The sequence below is a fragment of the Paralichthys olivaceus genome, chromosome 6 (assembly GCF_024713975.1).
Source record: "Paralichthys olivaceus isolate ysfri-2021 chromosome 6, ASM2471397v2, whole genome shotgun sequence".
In the NCBI taxonomy this organism is placed as follows: domain Eukaryota; kingdom Metazoa; phylum Chordata; class Actinopteri; order Pleuronectiformes; family Paralichthyidae; genus Paralichthys; species Paralichthys olivaceus.
This window is the reverse complement of record NC_091098.1, coordinates 3,447,612-3,461,659: the sequence shown is the minus strand read 5'-3', so window position 1 is coordinate 3,461,659 and position 14,048 is coordinate 3,447,612. Positions and strand designations below refer to the sequence as shown.

General features: G+C 39.2%; 1 protein-coding gene and 1 pseudogene across 1 annotated transcript in view; both read left to right on the top strand.

Annotated features, from left to right (window-relative positions):
• Positions 1 to 14,048, top strand: part of prkcz (protein kinase C, zeta) — a 118,750-nt gene that overhangs the window by 22,163 nt on the left and 82,539 nt on the right. The window lies entirely within an intron of this gene.
• On the top strand, positions 12,278 to 12,384 carry LOC138410650 (U5 spliceosomal RNA; annotated as a pseudogene).

Genomic DNA, 14,048 nt, shown 5'->3' with positions numbered 1-14,048 from the left:
AAGAACTTTGTGCATTTCATTCAATGATGCTTTTGGAAATTGTGACAAATCAGTAGTGATGGTCATTTTAATCTGAAAATATCAACGGTGAGATTGACCTTCAAACATCTCTTTATGCTGCATTAATTGCACCAAAAACATCCTCGCTGTCTTTGTTAGTCAGACATGCATACACGTGTGTGTGCGTGCATTTGTGTGTGTGTGTGGGTTTCAGGGTATTGCTTACCTGGTGGCTGTGCTCATTTCTACTGAAGAGAGGCTGAAGGAACAAAGAGTATAAAAATACATGTCATTTCTTCTTGTCTCTGTATGAGATAGACGAAGGAGTCTAGCATAGTTGTGTATATATTAGACACGTCTGAAGGGGGTTATTTTACATACCATTATCAATTTACTTGTCATGGTTAGTACTACTCAGCCCGTCTGCAGTCCTCTGTGGTTCTAGAGGAGCTTTCTCAGATCTGAGTAGATAACCATGGTGGTTTCATCAGGGTTTTTACAAATTGGGTTAAGAGACAACACTTTTTTTAACAGAATTCCTCTGGTGTGCGTGATGTTGGAAAGACATGCATGTTCACCAGGCAATAAGCCTTTATCGAAACGATCAGATTGCATTTTGGGAAATGTAGGATTAAGTGTTTTTGGAGCTTGGCCCATACCAGTGACAAAGAATTAAAATATCTTCACCAGCGATCAATTGACCATTTTTATCTTGTGATTTTCTGAGCATTAAACAATTTCAGTTTTAAATTGCAGGAGGATCATTTGAATGAGTCAAGTTAGTTTTCAGTCTGTATGACAACGACAAAGGTAGTTTGTCTACTTGTACTATAGATTTCCATCTGCAGGGATGTGTGATGATTTTCTTCTTGAAAGAATAGATAGTTTTTCTCTGCCAGGGTTAGAGCTAGCAGCTATGATACTGACCATATGACTGAATTGCCAAAGCATTTGATTTCATTCATTCAGCCTGACACTGTGCTCATGTCAGCTGGTTTCTGTTCAGGGGAGTTGTTTTGTTTTGATGTAGCCAGTCAATAGCAAATGGCACATCAGCCCTGCCAATACCATTTTCATTTGACACAGAAGCTGCAGTAGCTTCTACTTAGAGACGTTATTTTAATATTAGTATCATTGATCGAAGAAACCTGCCAATTGTACAGTTGTTACTTCTGTAAGGCCACTTACATCTGGAAGGAAAGTTCAAGCTGATTTGTCTTAATGTTTCTAGTTGTTACACCAGACTGAGTGCTCATCCTTCAAAGCTCTCCCATGATTCATTGTACTGGCGACACTTTATGAATTGCTACAGTGCATCCTCTGATGCTGGTGTGGCAGTAATGGCTCTTCCCTGTTTACTGACCCTGACAGTTTATTTACCTAAAATGACACAGCGCTCCAGCATCCGGGCTTTCTGTCCTTGGCCTGCTCTCTGCAGTGCTGGCAAGGTAGACACCGAGCTGGAGTATTACATCTCAGATGCTGTCTCTGGTTTTGGACCATTCAGGTTTTGAGCTGTAGTGACCATGCTTTGTACAATCTGAGTCATCCTTTGTATTGATCCCCACACTGTTTCCCACTGTTTATGAGCCTCTGCGGATTGTGTGTGTGATTGGAAGTTATTTCCTGTGTGTCAGTTTTGCTGACTGGTCCCTGACCTATTAATAGCACTTTATGGATAATGCTCAGTTAAACCAGTCGGTCTGCAATGCAGTCATTGATATGTAATACCACATAATGACCCATCTGCTCCAGTTAGTGGATGTGATCATGTATATGAGTGCATATCAGCAGCTGTGTCTGGGTTTCTGCTGTTCTGTGAGAGGGCCCATGGGGACTCCATTATGGAGCCCTAGTCAGTCTACAAGTGATAAGACTGGTTAACTAGAGACCAGCTGACTAAATTGACTGCTGCCTTCAATGTCTAGTTGACAGTGTAAAAAACATCTATGCCAAAATTTTGACTATTGCAGCACTATGCTATCGAACACATACACTTCCATTCTCACAGCGTGTCCACTCATTCCTCTCCAAATGCAAAATGAGTGTAAAGCATGTGCAACAAGACAGTGTCAAAATGAAAGGCTCTGTATTTCACTTCTTGCAGAGAGTTGTTCAGACTGACCTGACCAGTCATGGCTGGAAGATAAAAGAGAGGTTCACTGAACACATCAGATGATGCTCTAGTTCTAAATGGGCATTTTGGACACAACACTGCCAATTATTGGTGAAGGTGGTTGCTTGTATTAGTACTTCTCTGGACCATAAATGGATGAGCATAAGTTAGTATGGATCTTAGGTACTATCACCCAAGGACTTAAGTACAAAAACACATTTATTGTCAGTCCAATTAAGGCTGTTAAATAATGACCCTATGTTGTTGTCATGCTTTATTGCTATGATGCATCATAGAAGGAAAGTCTGCTCACTCCTGGCACACTGGGATTATGTAAACCCATCAGTCCTGGCTTGGAACCAGAGATGGGGAAGCTACTTTGAAAATTCAATTTCAGCCCACTCATTACTTGCTTTAAGTTGTAGCCAGTGATGTAATCGCTGGGATGCCTCCACTCAAAGAAATAATGTGATTGTCAGTTGTGAATTAATTTACTTCCGCAATACCACAAAATAAAATGAATACAGAAACCAGTGATATGAAAACTGCCTGACCAGTATTTAGTACTCAGAGTGTATGCATAGAGTCAGTATTTATCAGACACAAATATCAAACCTTGGAGAACTGTCAAGTTAAGACCAGAAGGACAATTGCACATTTTTTATTCGTTGGGCTCCTTCTCACATTCTGAAATAAAATAATCCATCAGATGTTATGAAAATGAATCACCAGGCATCTGGCCAATGAGATTTTGGTTGGACGAGAGCAAATTGGCAAACTAGTAGACCATTAGAACTACAGCCCTAACAATATGGATACTGATGCTGGTTTGTTTACAACCTCTCAGATCCTTGGACTTCTCCTGTTATGGCAATGTCACAATGGTGCCAGATTTCAGAAATGATTTGAATATAACAATAGTATCATGCATATTATCGTAGAAAGGATGGCGACAACTATAGAAATAAGGCATATGACCCTATTCACAGGGGCTCCAGGTGAGCGTATAGCTTCAGTGGTTAGACAATGCTCTCTTTTATCAATTGTATAAGAGAAGCAGTAAACACAGATGAGTCAGAGGAGACTTCAAGGAGTAATATAAACACCCCTGACCCCCATGGTAATGACTTCTGCTTCCTTTCATAGTCCCTGCACTCATTTACTCACTCTCACTATTCAATAGAACAAGTGGCTATTTGATGTCGTCTTGGGTGGCAGCTACATTTTGACTCTGCCTTTCCTTGTCTTGATCCTCTGACACCCACACAGATCCACTATGATATCCATCTATGACGCAGGAGCCAACAGTGTTCACTAGTGTCTTACAAATCAAAAGAGGACCAGAGAGAGGGTGTTCTTATTTATGAAGTCCCACCTGCCATGGGTGGAGTTCGTCTTAATGGGGTTTGCTGCCTCCCCTAAATTTGGGTTGTATACAAAACAAATCACACACAAAATCAGTAAACACATTTTGATAAAATGACTCGTCAAGTCAAGAAGGAAACCCTTTGAAATGTCTCTATGATGCTAACAGAGGATGTTACAACTCTGTCTATCTTTTTCTACAGTCGATCCACAGTCTGTTAGTGCATCAGGAGCTAAAGTGATGGTATGGAAAGTAACATGCAGTCATCTAAAACCTGTTTAAAAAGAAAACACGTTGTACATTTCACTGTTAGACTCTATAAAAAAGGTTTAACCCTAATATACTTAAATATACTGTTTATAGAACAAGACAACTGTTAGTACTTTACCTCATATATGTATGCTCATATGATCAAATCTAAATCTTTTGCACAGAATCAGTGGCACTAAAAACCATCCTTAAACAATGTGGTGCTAAAATAGAAAATAATCAATTTAGGTTAATAGAGTCTTATAGACAGTGCGAGTGCAGCAGTGCAAAGTGAATTTACTTTTTACGCGCAAGGGCCATCAGCTGCATCTGTAACAATAGTGTTATGTAATGTACTAGCAAGAATTAATCACTGCGCTGAAACTGTGACCAACCCCCTGAGGATGAAAGTGCAACAGGCTTTCAACAACAACACAGTGTAAACTACAGGAGCTTCCAGGCAACAACATCTACCTTGTTCAGTGGCATAATGTCACAAAGCTTCCTATTGCACCTTGAGTCTAGTGTTACTCATCCATTATCCAGCAGTTACAGTATGATCTGTGGTGCCACAGTCAGTGATGTTCTGTTCTAATATTAAAGGTGAGGCATTGTTTGTTGTGTATGGTAGAATTGATCATGACTGTCAACACCATGAGACATAAGCGTAGATTGTCTATATTGTCTATATGCTACGTTGCCCACTTAGTGTGTTGTGCAGTGTTTGTGGCCGTACCAGCATTGGTTGGACATAAGAAAGGCATTGTGAGTCAGGTGTTCATCTTTAGAGCAGGTAACAAGTTTGATTGGTGTCACTAAAAGATTGTATCTGCATCTGACACCCCCCAATCAAAGACTAGTTTATTTAAAGAAAACCTCAGTTTGAATTAGCTCATGTTCTTTTTCACAAACTCCACCAAGTAACTCTTTGTGCCCCTAAATTTGTTGAGAACATTTTCACTGATTCACATTTTATTGACTCTGTTTTAGCCCCAGTGGTCAGTGGTGGTAGTAGTATACAGATAATGAAGTAAAGGCAGATGTGTATAATTTAGCAGACAAAGAAACAAAGAGACATTTATTTATTTTATCTGCTACAACATACTTAGATAGATATGTAGATATGTATATCTAAAGCAATGGCACTATTTGACAGAATACATGTAGATTTAGCATAGCAACCTTATCTGGATACAGCCAATCAGATCTTCCATATGACAGTAACGTCAGTGTTTTATGTTACAAGAATTAAAATACGGGTATAATCATCTAACTTACACATGAACATAAGTCTTGTCCTGCACCTTATAGTGTATCTTTCTTATATTGTCGGGCAGTTTATTACATAACAATCATATTTTCTTAACTGGTTAAACCAAATCACATATTTGGGGTGTACCTAAATCTATTAAGAGTAGACATACAATATTAACTTATTTAATGTAGTGAAGTAGGTGTATAAAGTTGCATGAATTAATTTTTAAAAATGCAAGCACCTCAAGACTGCATATAAGTACAGTTTTTGAATAAACATTCAGTATTTTTGTCACTCAGACCGTCCATTTAGTCAGAGGGTCACTCAGGTGAAGTACAGATACTCCGGGACCACACTGGCTGCATGAGTGAGAGGGAGTTTTTCCTCTCCACAGTCGCCTGTGCTTGCTCATTGTGGGAACTGTTGGGTTTCTCTATGTTAATATTGTTTTAAGGTCTTGACCTTTAAATGTAAAGTGCCTTGAGATAATGTAAATTATGAATTGGCGCTATATAAATAAAATTGAATTGAATTGAATGAGTGGTGTGTGTGTAAGGCAAGCATTTTGCTTTTCATTTGGCATCCATGTAACCATTTGTCTTCAAAGAAGACTGAAAATGATCTTTCATCACAGTTTCAATGTGTATTTATTGAATATGTCATTACATAAATATTTGCAACACCGCCAGTACCTAACTCATGGCAGGGAGGGTGGCCTGGACTTAAGAGACAGATTTTAAGAAAAACATTCTTTTAAAGGCAGCTCCGAATATTTGTTATTTTTAACCCATGTCTTTGTAACTTCACAGCTAATTTGTAATACAGGTTTTTAATGAACGTGTTCTGCGAGCATCAGAAATCCTTTAGATTTGACAAGTCAATTTACTTGTTTGAGGAATCTTGACTTGTGCTGGGAGGATAAAGTTGTCTATGAATAAGGCCTCACATATAGATTTATGCCTCGATGCTACTGCAGAAGTTATGAAGGAGTAAACTCTGGTATAGTATCTCTCACTGAGCTCATGGCTGTAAGTATTTGCTCCAACCAAGAAATAATACATGTATGTACAAATATATAAGAGGACCTTCAGTTAAAACTTGACGTTACCACACAGTGGCAAATCAATCAAATGGTGTACATGGGTATAAAGTTATTCATTAATAATAAAGCATACGGTTGCTCACCTTTCCTCATCATTTAAATGAGCCCCTTGTTGATGTTCTGCCAATGTTAATGTTTTTTAATTCACTCCATATCCCCATAAAGTATAAAGGGAGCTTTTGCAGGGTTTGTAAAACATGATGAAAATGTGCTGATAGTTTGATGACATTCACTTCAATCACTTTTAAAGCAGATTTAGGTTGAGCCCAGAGTCACAGACATTGTCAATCAAAGCACGACAGTTCCAGTGCATTATATAACATCTATAGCAGTGCAGTAATCTAGAGTGAGAGAAATGGTTTTAATCCAGTGTAAATTGTGCTGACCTAGCAGGGCATGGGTTAAAGTATAGGCTGGGGATTGGTCCAATTACTTCAGCGTAGCAGCAGCATCTCATTTATTTCCTCTCCCATTCAATGACTGTTCAGGTCAAAGCCATCCCCTTTACAGAACATATGTAGATGCTGTCTGTTAAATGATATGTCAACAATGTGTTGAAACTGAATACTTTGATGCTGGATCCATACTCTGCTCTTAGTGTGAAGTGGAACTTCTTTATGGATTTTATTTAAATTATGTTGTGTAGGATGTACCACACCACTAGTAACCGTTATTATGATATTCACATACCTGAGAGGAATTAGTGCCTCTACTAAAGCATATACAAGCTCTGTCCAGGGTAAATGTATTGTATACCAATGGTTCACATCCAGATCAAATCTTAAATTTAAAAATTAAACCAGAGAATAGGACTGCTTGTCAGTTTTAAATTTCAGTTTTGTAATTTCTGTTATTTGTTTTGAAAAATCGGAATCATTTCAAAATGAAAATCTCTTGTGCTCGTTGTGAGAATATGCAGGGCGTAATCAGTGGGTGTTGTGCTCACAATTCAAGAAGTCAATGATAAAATACATCCATTACCTATACACTTTATCCTTTAAGGGGTCGTGAGGGGAGCTGGAGCCAATCCCAACTGACATTAGGTGAGAGGCGGGTTTAACCAGAACAGGTCGACGGTGTATCACAGTACAAACATACAGAGACAAACAACCACTCACACCATCAGCTCCATTAAGAGTCTCTAGTTGACCTAACCCCAATCTGCATATGTTTGGACTGTGGGAAGAAGCCAGAGAATAACCCATGCAGACATGGGAGAACATGCAAACTGGGTGAGATTTGCACAGAGACTGAGAGATCCTTCTTGCTGTGAGCTAACCACTGTGGCACCATGCCACCCCCAATCTTAAAATGTAATGGTAATTCAATGACAATCTTTTAATGTGTTAAAATGTGGATGACTGTGTTCTCAGGCAGCATCTTTCGACCATCATACTTTAGTGTTTTGACATTTGTAACTATCTTAGTGTTTTCTTCCGAATTAGATCAGTCTCTGGCGGTAGCTGCAGGTGGGGGTGGGAGTGTTTGGGTTCTCTACAACAGCACGTGGTTTGCTGCATTTGCGTTATAGTGGGAAGTTTAAAAAGATTTAGCTTCATTATGAACCTGTGTCGGGACATATTAGACTATGGCAGGTCACCACACTCTAAGTAATTAATGTGGAACCAATCAGTTATGATCTACTGTCACTACTCTCTACTGTATCTAGAATGTGACTGTTGGCAGAACCCTGGCCACTCAGAACAGAAGCTGTGTTATATCCTACAGCACTTTACATACAGAAGGCCTCTTAATATGGGTTCATTGATGTTGAATTTATTTCTGGGAGGGTAGCTATTACATTTGGTTGGACAAGTGCAACTCCTTTTTGTGCACTATTACTTCAAGACTTTATTTATATTACTGAAGCAAAGTGGTGGTTTAATTGAGCAAGTCGTTTTTGGCCAGTCCTTGGGGTAATCTTGAGACATTACAGAGCCCAAGTAATAATAATAATAAGTTAGAGATACATTTTCTGTCTTTATAAGTCAAAGCCAACAGTATAGTGATGGCAGGAAGTGAGTGGAGAGAGAAATGGTAATGGAATGTATTCAAGATCTTCAGTCAGACATGAACTGTCTGGAATATTGTGTTTCATGGTCAGCACCTTACTCGCCGACCACCACGGGGGTGGCGGTGGCGGTGGCTCAGAGGTGGAGCAGGTCCTTCAATAGTCGGTGGTTCGATCCTGGCTCCTCTTGTCCACATGTTGATGTCTACTAGATTTGAAACCTCTGACGTACCATTGTTGCTAGTGTGTGTGTGATAAGAAAGGTAATTGGTTTATGTTGGCCAAACATTTTTAGAGAATATGAATCGCATTGCATATAAGTTTATAGTATGTACAATATTCATTATGCAGTCATATTGTAGGTGATGACATCAACAGCATTACAGAAAATGCAAGTCATTACCAACAGTAAGAGTAATGTAGTAAGTAATGAGTAATGTAAGGTTATCAAAAGAGGTGTGGTCAAAATCCACACCGAAAAATTCCCAAAAAATGACTGCATCTCTGAGCACATTGAGGCTGTTCAAAGGGATCTTCTTTTGACAATTAATAAATGTGTTTAAAACCTCTTGACTAAACACTTTATCCATTATCAACAAATGAATGTGGGTTTAGTCTGTGATAAAGGCAGTGCTGCTGCAGTTTTGACTGCAGGCTGTTTTTCCTCTCTGCACACCTTGGAATTAGGTTGAGGTTGTTCACAAATCCCTTCTCTGCATCTATGTAAATGGTAAATGGTTGTATTTATATAGCGCTTTTCTAGTCTTGAAGACCACTTTACACTACAGTTTTCCATTCACCCATTCACACACACATTCATACAGTGCTTCTATAGCTAGCACTTTTTTTGATGTTCTATTGGGCAGTTTTGGGGTTCAGTATCTTGCCCAAGGACACTTTGGCATGCAGATGGGAGGACTGGGGATCGAACTTCCGACCTTCTGGTATGTAGCACACACACACATTTTCATTTCGTAGATACATCACACTGACATTATGACTGTTGTCAGCAGCTGTGGGAACTATAAACTAAATAGCGAGACCCATTTGCCATGGCACCATTAATACTATACCACTAATTACAGACACTGACTATGTTGCTCAGTGCTTATTTGATTGTTAGAGTGATTTTGGGCTCTTTTAATTTACACATATTTTAACAATTATGCCAAAGATGTATTCTTAATGGCAGAAGCTAACTGTTCCACAGGTAATTTCCAAGATCTGTGTGAAATTTTGTAGCAGGGATGTTCCAGTCATTCTAGTGAAAGGTCCTCTCGTCATCATTTTTGGGCCTATAGCAGGTCTGTCTCTGGCAGAGCTACACACCTGCCCATACACATGAATGGCAAAATATTGCTTTAGTTTTTATGCTGGAGCGAAAGACTCAAACTGTAATAATACAAAATACTTTTCTGAATGTGTGATGTTTTCTGCTATTTGTTCAGGTATGCGTGTGTATGGCACATTAGCTGTAAGGCTTCATTCACATTACTACATTTTCTTTTGGAAACACATCAACTCCATTATGGATACCCCTAACGTCCACAGTACCCTGGAGTTTTAGAGCTGATAATACAGAGAAGTTTTAAAACTCCAGGGCTTCATTTTTCTCTGGATGGGCAGAAACAAAGATGTTTGGAAAGGAAAAAAAAAAACCATTAGCCTCAGCTACCAGTGTAGAACACAACATGGATCATAAATTACAAGCGTTGCTGACCTGATTGTCTTTGCTAACAGCTGTTGTGCTGTAAAATTCTGAATTTTACAATCATACATGTGTAGGAGATGAGATGTTGTTCGAGCAATCAGCAACAGTTCTGCAACTAACAACCACAGTTTCCTGTTTTCACCGGCATGTACATGTCCAGTGTACGTGTGGTCATGTGATATATGTTTTCAGACAGGGATTAAAACTGATACAGAACCAAAACGCTGTTGTGGACAGAGATGGTTGTAGTTTGAAGAAGTTGTTTTTAAACTAAAACATAGTTGTATGGATGTAGCCCAAGTCAGTCTGTCACATGACCTGCAATGTCTGCTCTGGCTACCCTGCTGAATCTTAGTTAAGCCCAGTACTGCTACTCTCAGTCTGGTTCCTACCTCTACTGTTGGCTTGTATCATGTCAGTGAATCACATCTCCTGCTCTGAGTCCAGCCGTCAGAGATGAAGTCATATGACGAGCAGGGGTCAAAACATGTCATGGTATCAGAGAAAGGGTGAGGGTCTTAAAGCCAATGCTCAGCTCTGTGTATGTGACGGCGTGTGTGCAGGGCTGGAGGGTTTTCACTGCAGCATCTGTGTAACATCGCTCCAGTGACAATGGGACATTTGACACTTAAAATATATATAAAGTATATGATTTCACATTGGACTTTTTCTAATCTCTCAGCCCTTTAATGTTATAATGGTTCCCAAATCGTAAAACTAGTGGAGTAAACTGAGCTGCTGTTTATCTTCAAATCAAGGGAAGAATGTGCAGTGACTAATATAAATCCCTTATCACTGATCCTGTTAATAATTTAGGTGTTTATCTATGTACGTCCTGCAATTGAACCCTCTATTGTATATATTAGAGGTGGAACAATTCTGAGACTGAGACTGGAACTGTGATACAAACGTCCACTGTCTTACATCAGCATGACAGAACTGCAATACCCTAACCTGCTGCCGCTGCTGTAGGCCGTTGTGCTCCAAATACTTTTCCAATGTAGAGCCATTTTCAGACATAAACTCCAGTGGATGTCACAATTGGATCTGTACTTTCTCTGAAGTTTGCCTTTTACACATGACAACACATCAGCAGATGATCCAATCAGAGACGTTCACGACAACACTCTCAATCTGTGGAGCGTTCGGGTGAGGAGTGGTACAGCAGACAAAGGCAGGACAGTGTATTAATTCTGCTGCAGAGATCACATGCTTGTGTTTATTGCACACTGACACTGGTGTTGGCTCTTATCAACAAAAGCTCTTGAAATCTTCATCTGTGTCTTTTACGTGTATGGCACCGCTTTTCCTGCGTTCACATGCGTTCATCCAGCCCTCTTGACCTCCTACCCACCTCATTCCTAAAAGAAGTAATCAGTACTATTGGCCCTAGCCTTCTAAGAATTATGAATTGCTACCTTTCTTCTGGCCATGTCTCTGATTATTGTAAGAAAGCCAACATTCAGCCATTACAGAAAAAACAAAATCTTGACCAGTCACAGAATCATTGGCCCATTTCAAAACCCCCATTCACATACATTTTTTTGAAAAGGTACAACTAACCCAACTTTTAGCTGTGTGTGACAATAATAACATTTTTGACAAATTCCAGTCTGGATTTTGCAAACAACACAGTTCTCCCTGCTCTCCCTAAAATTACAAATCTTTTATTGATGTCTGCCGATGTTGGTGATTGCTCTGTATAACTGCTCCTTGACCTCAGTGCAACATTTGACACCATTGATCATAACATCTCATCAATAGACTAACGCGGTGCGTCAGCATATCTGGAATTGCCCATCAATAGTTCAATTCTTTTTTCTCAGATAGAGAAATTTCCATTTCCCTCGGATATAACATCTCATCCTTGGCTAATATATCTGTCTTTTAAGAGCGCCTAATTGCCTTTAAGGAATGGATGTCACTTAACTTCCTATAGTTCAATTCAAACAAAACAGAAATAATAATAATAATAATAATCCTGACCAGCTAGCAGGTAAACTCTGACAACCAATATAAAAACAACAGCTAAAAATCGAAGTCTCTCATTTGATTCCCAGATGAATTTCAAAAAACGCGTTCATCATTAAATCCAGCTTCTTCTATCTAACAAATATTTCCAAAATTAAATCAATCCTATCTCTCCCGGACTTAGCTAATACATGCCTTTGTCTTTTCCAGTTGTTAGCCGTTCCTAGGGCTGGCTACTCAGGGTGACCGGGCTTTCTCTGTCTGGGCACCAAGGCGCTGGAACTCACTGCCTGTCTTTGAATCATTGCTCAAAACTAAGTTTTATAGGAAAGCATTTTTAACATGCGATTTGGAAGTCTGGTACTACCATATTGTTTTAACTCCTTTATTAATTTTATTGCAACCACATTTCATGTAGTTTCTTAAAAAGGACAGCTTTAAACCCTGCTTCCTATGAGAGTAGGTACTTAGTTTAGTTTAAAAATGCATAGAGAGATCACTCTTGTTTCTCTTCAGATTGTATAAATCTTTCGCCTTTTACTAAAGATTTCCGTGGAGAGGAACAATAAGAGTTCCAACCAATTTTTTGATGCCCTGCGGCCTTCAAAAAGAAAATTGAAAAAAAAAAAAAATGCATAGAGGTATAAATGCATAAATGACTTACATAACACTGCCATACAAGCCAGTAGCCAGTAAGATTTACCTCAGCTCACCCTCATGTTCTGCTTTTAACATTATTGCAATCAAAAAGCTGAAACACCTGATGACACAAAGGTACAATTAAAGATTCTCATTATTATTTTCATTACAACAACCAGTCTTACAGAGCTCAAATGTCTGAAGGCTTTCACGTAAACATTTGCGTTGAGTTCAGTGCATGTCTGAATACAACATTACAAAACATTAAACAATAAATGCTATAACACTTGCAAATTAAGAAATTTCACTTCTGTGAACGTTCTTTTGTCTAAAAAAAACAGTATCTATGGTAATCGAACCATGGAATTGATACCTCATAATACGTAACATGCATCTATAGTGTTGTGTGTGGTGTTGTTGAGTGCATGGTGCCCTGTTGTAGCCTCATGTCCTGCATGTGTGATAGAGAGAGAGAGAGAGAGAGAGAGAGAGAGATAGAGAGAGAGAGGAGTCAGCATGCAGGTCCTTCACGCATCACAAGACTCAGCTGTCAAAGTGTGGGAGCCAGTGTGGCAATGATGACTTACTCTAGTCTGTGCACGACTGAGAGACAGAGAGGGAGGGCCAAGAGGCACGGGGGGAGAATGTTAATCGACTGGAATCAAACCTGTCATGTAGTCATCCACCGAGGCCTTTGTCCACTGACATCCCTCAGAAAGTCTGAAAAACCTTTAAGAGGTGGTTTTATGGAAAACAACAGTGAAACAGGTTTTTCCATTAGATATGTTCTTGAAGTTTGTACTAAGTGACTCTGAACTGACCCTAAACTGGAAATACTGATGTCATCTTATCCAAGTTATTCAAATGGGCCTGTAGATATGTCAGCTTCCAGTCAATCGACATATCTCCCCGCAAACTCAGAGTGAGTGTTTGTGACTGGACGGTCCCTGCATATAAACCTATTATGACACTGCCTACAAATTACCTGTGGTAATGTTAGCTTCTGCCATTAAGAATATATCTTTGGCACACTTACGGAAATTCATCTACCGGCCAATTCCACAAACGTATGTTTGAAACACATATCTTGTGAACTGTTAAACTTATTGGCCCTCCATTTGGCATTTCTATTCAAAATTTCCAAAGAAAGTGCAGTGACAAGTTTGCTGTGATTTGGACTTGTGATACATTCAGTTCTAATAAAAAGTGGGGTTGGGCTCATGGACAATGTTGGCTAATCACCCCCGTCCAACACTAATGCAGGTGCAGCCTGCCACACACAGACTATGATTTCAGTGTCTACTATCGCAGTCATTTCAAACAAATCAACGTTTAAACTGTGTCTCTGTGTGCAAGTAAGACAACCCCCCCATAGCCTGTATATAAGTAGCTCTGGGTCATTAACACAGACCACACAAACAGCCCATTCCAAACAGGCATGTTAACAATGTGCTCTGCACTAGTTTGTCATATTAGATATATATTCATAGTCTCAAAAAACAATGAAAGATGTGACTAGGACCTGTTGTATTTATACTGTAGTTTCCTTGTTTGTCACATTTGACCCAACTGCCTATTCTTATTTGTTAATACAGTAAAAACCTGTTGGTATGTTTGTGTTATTACAT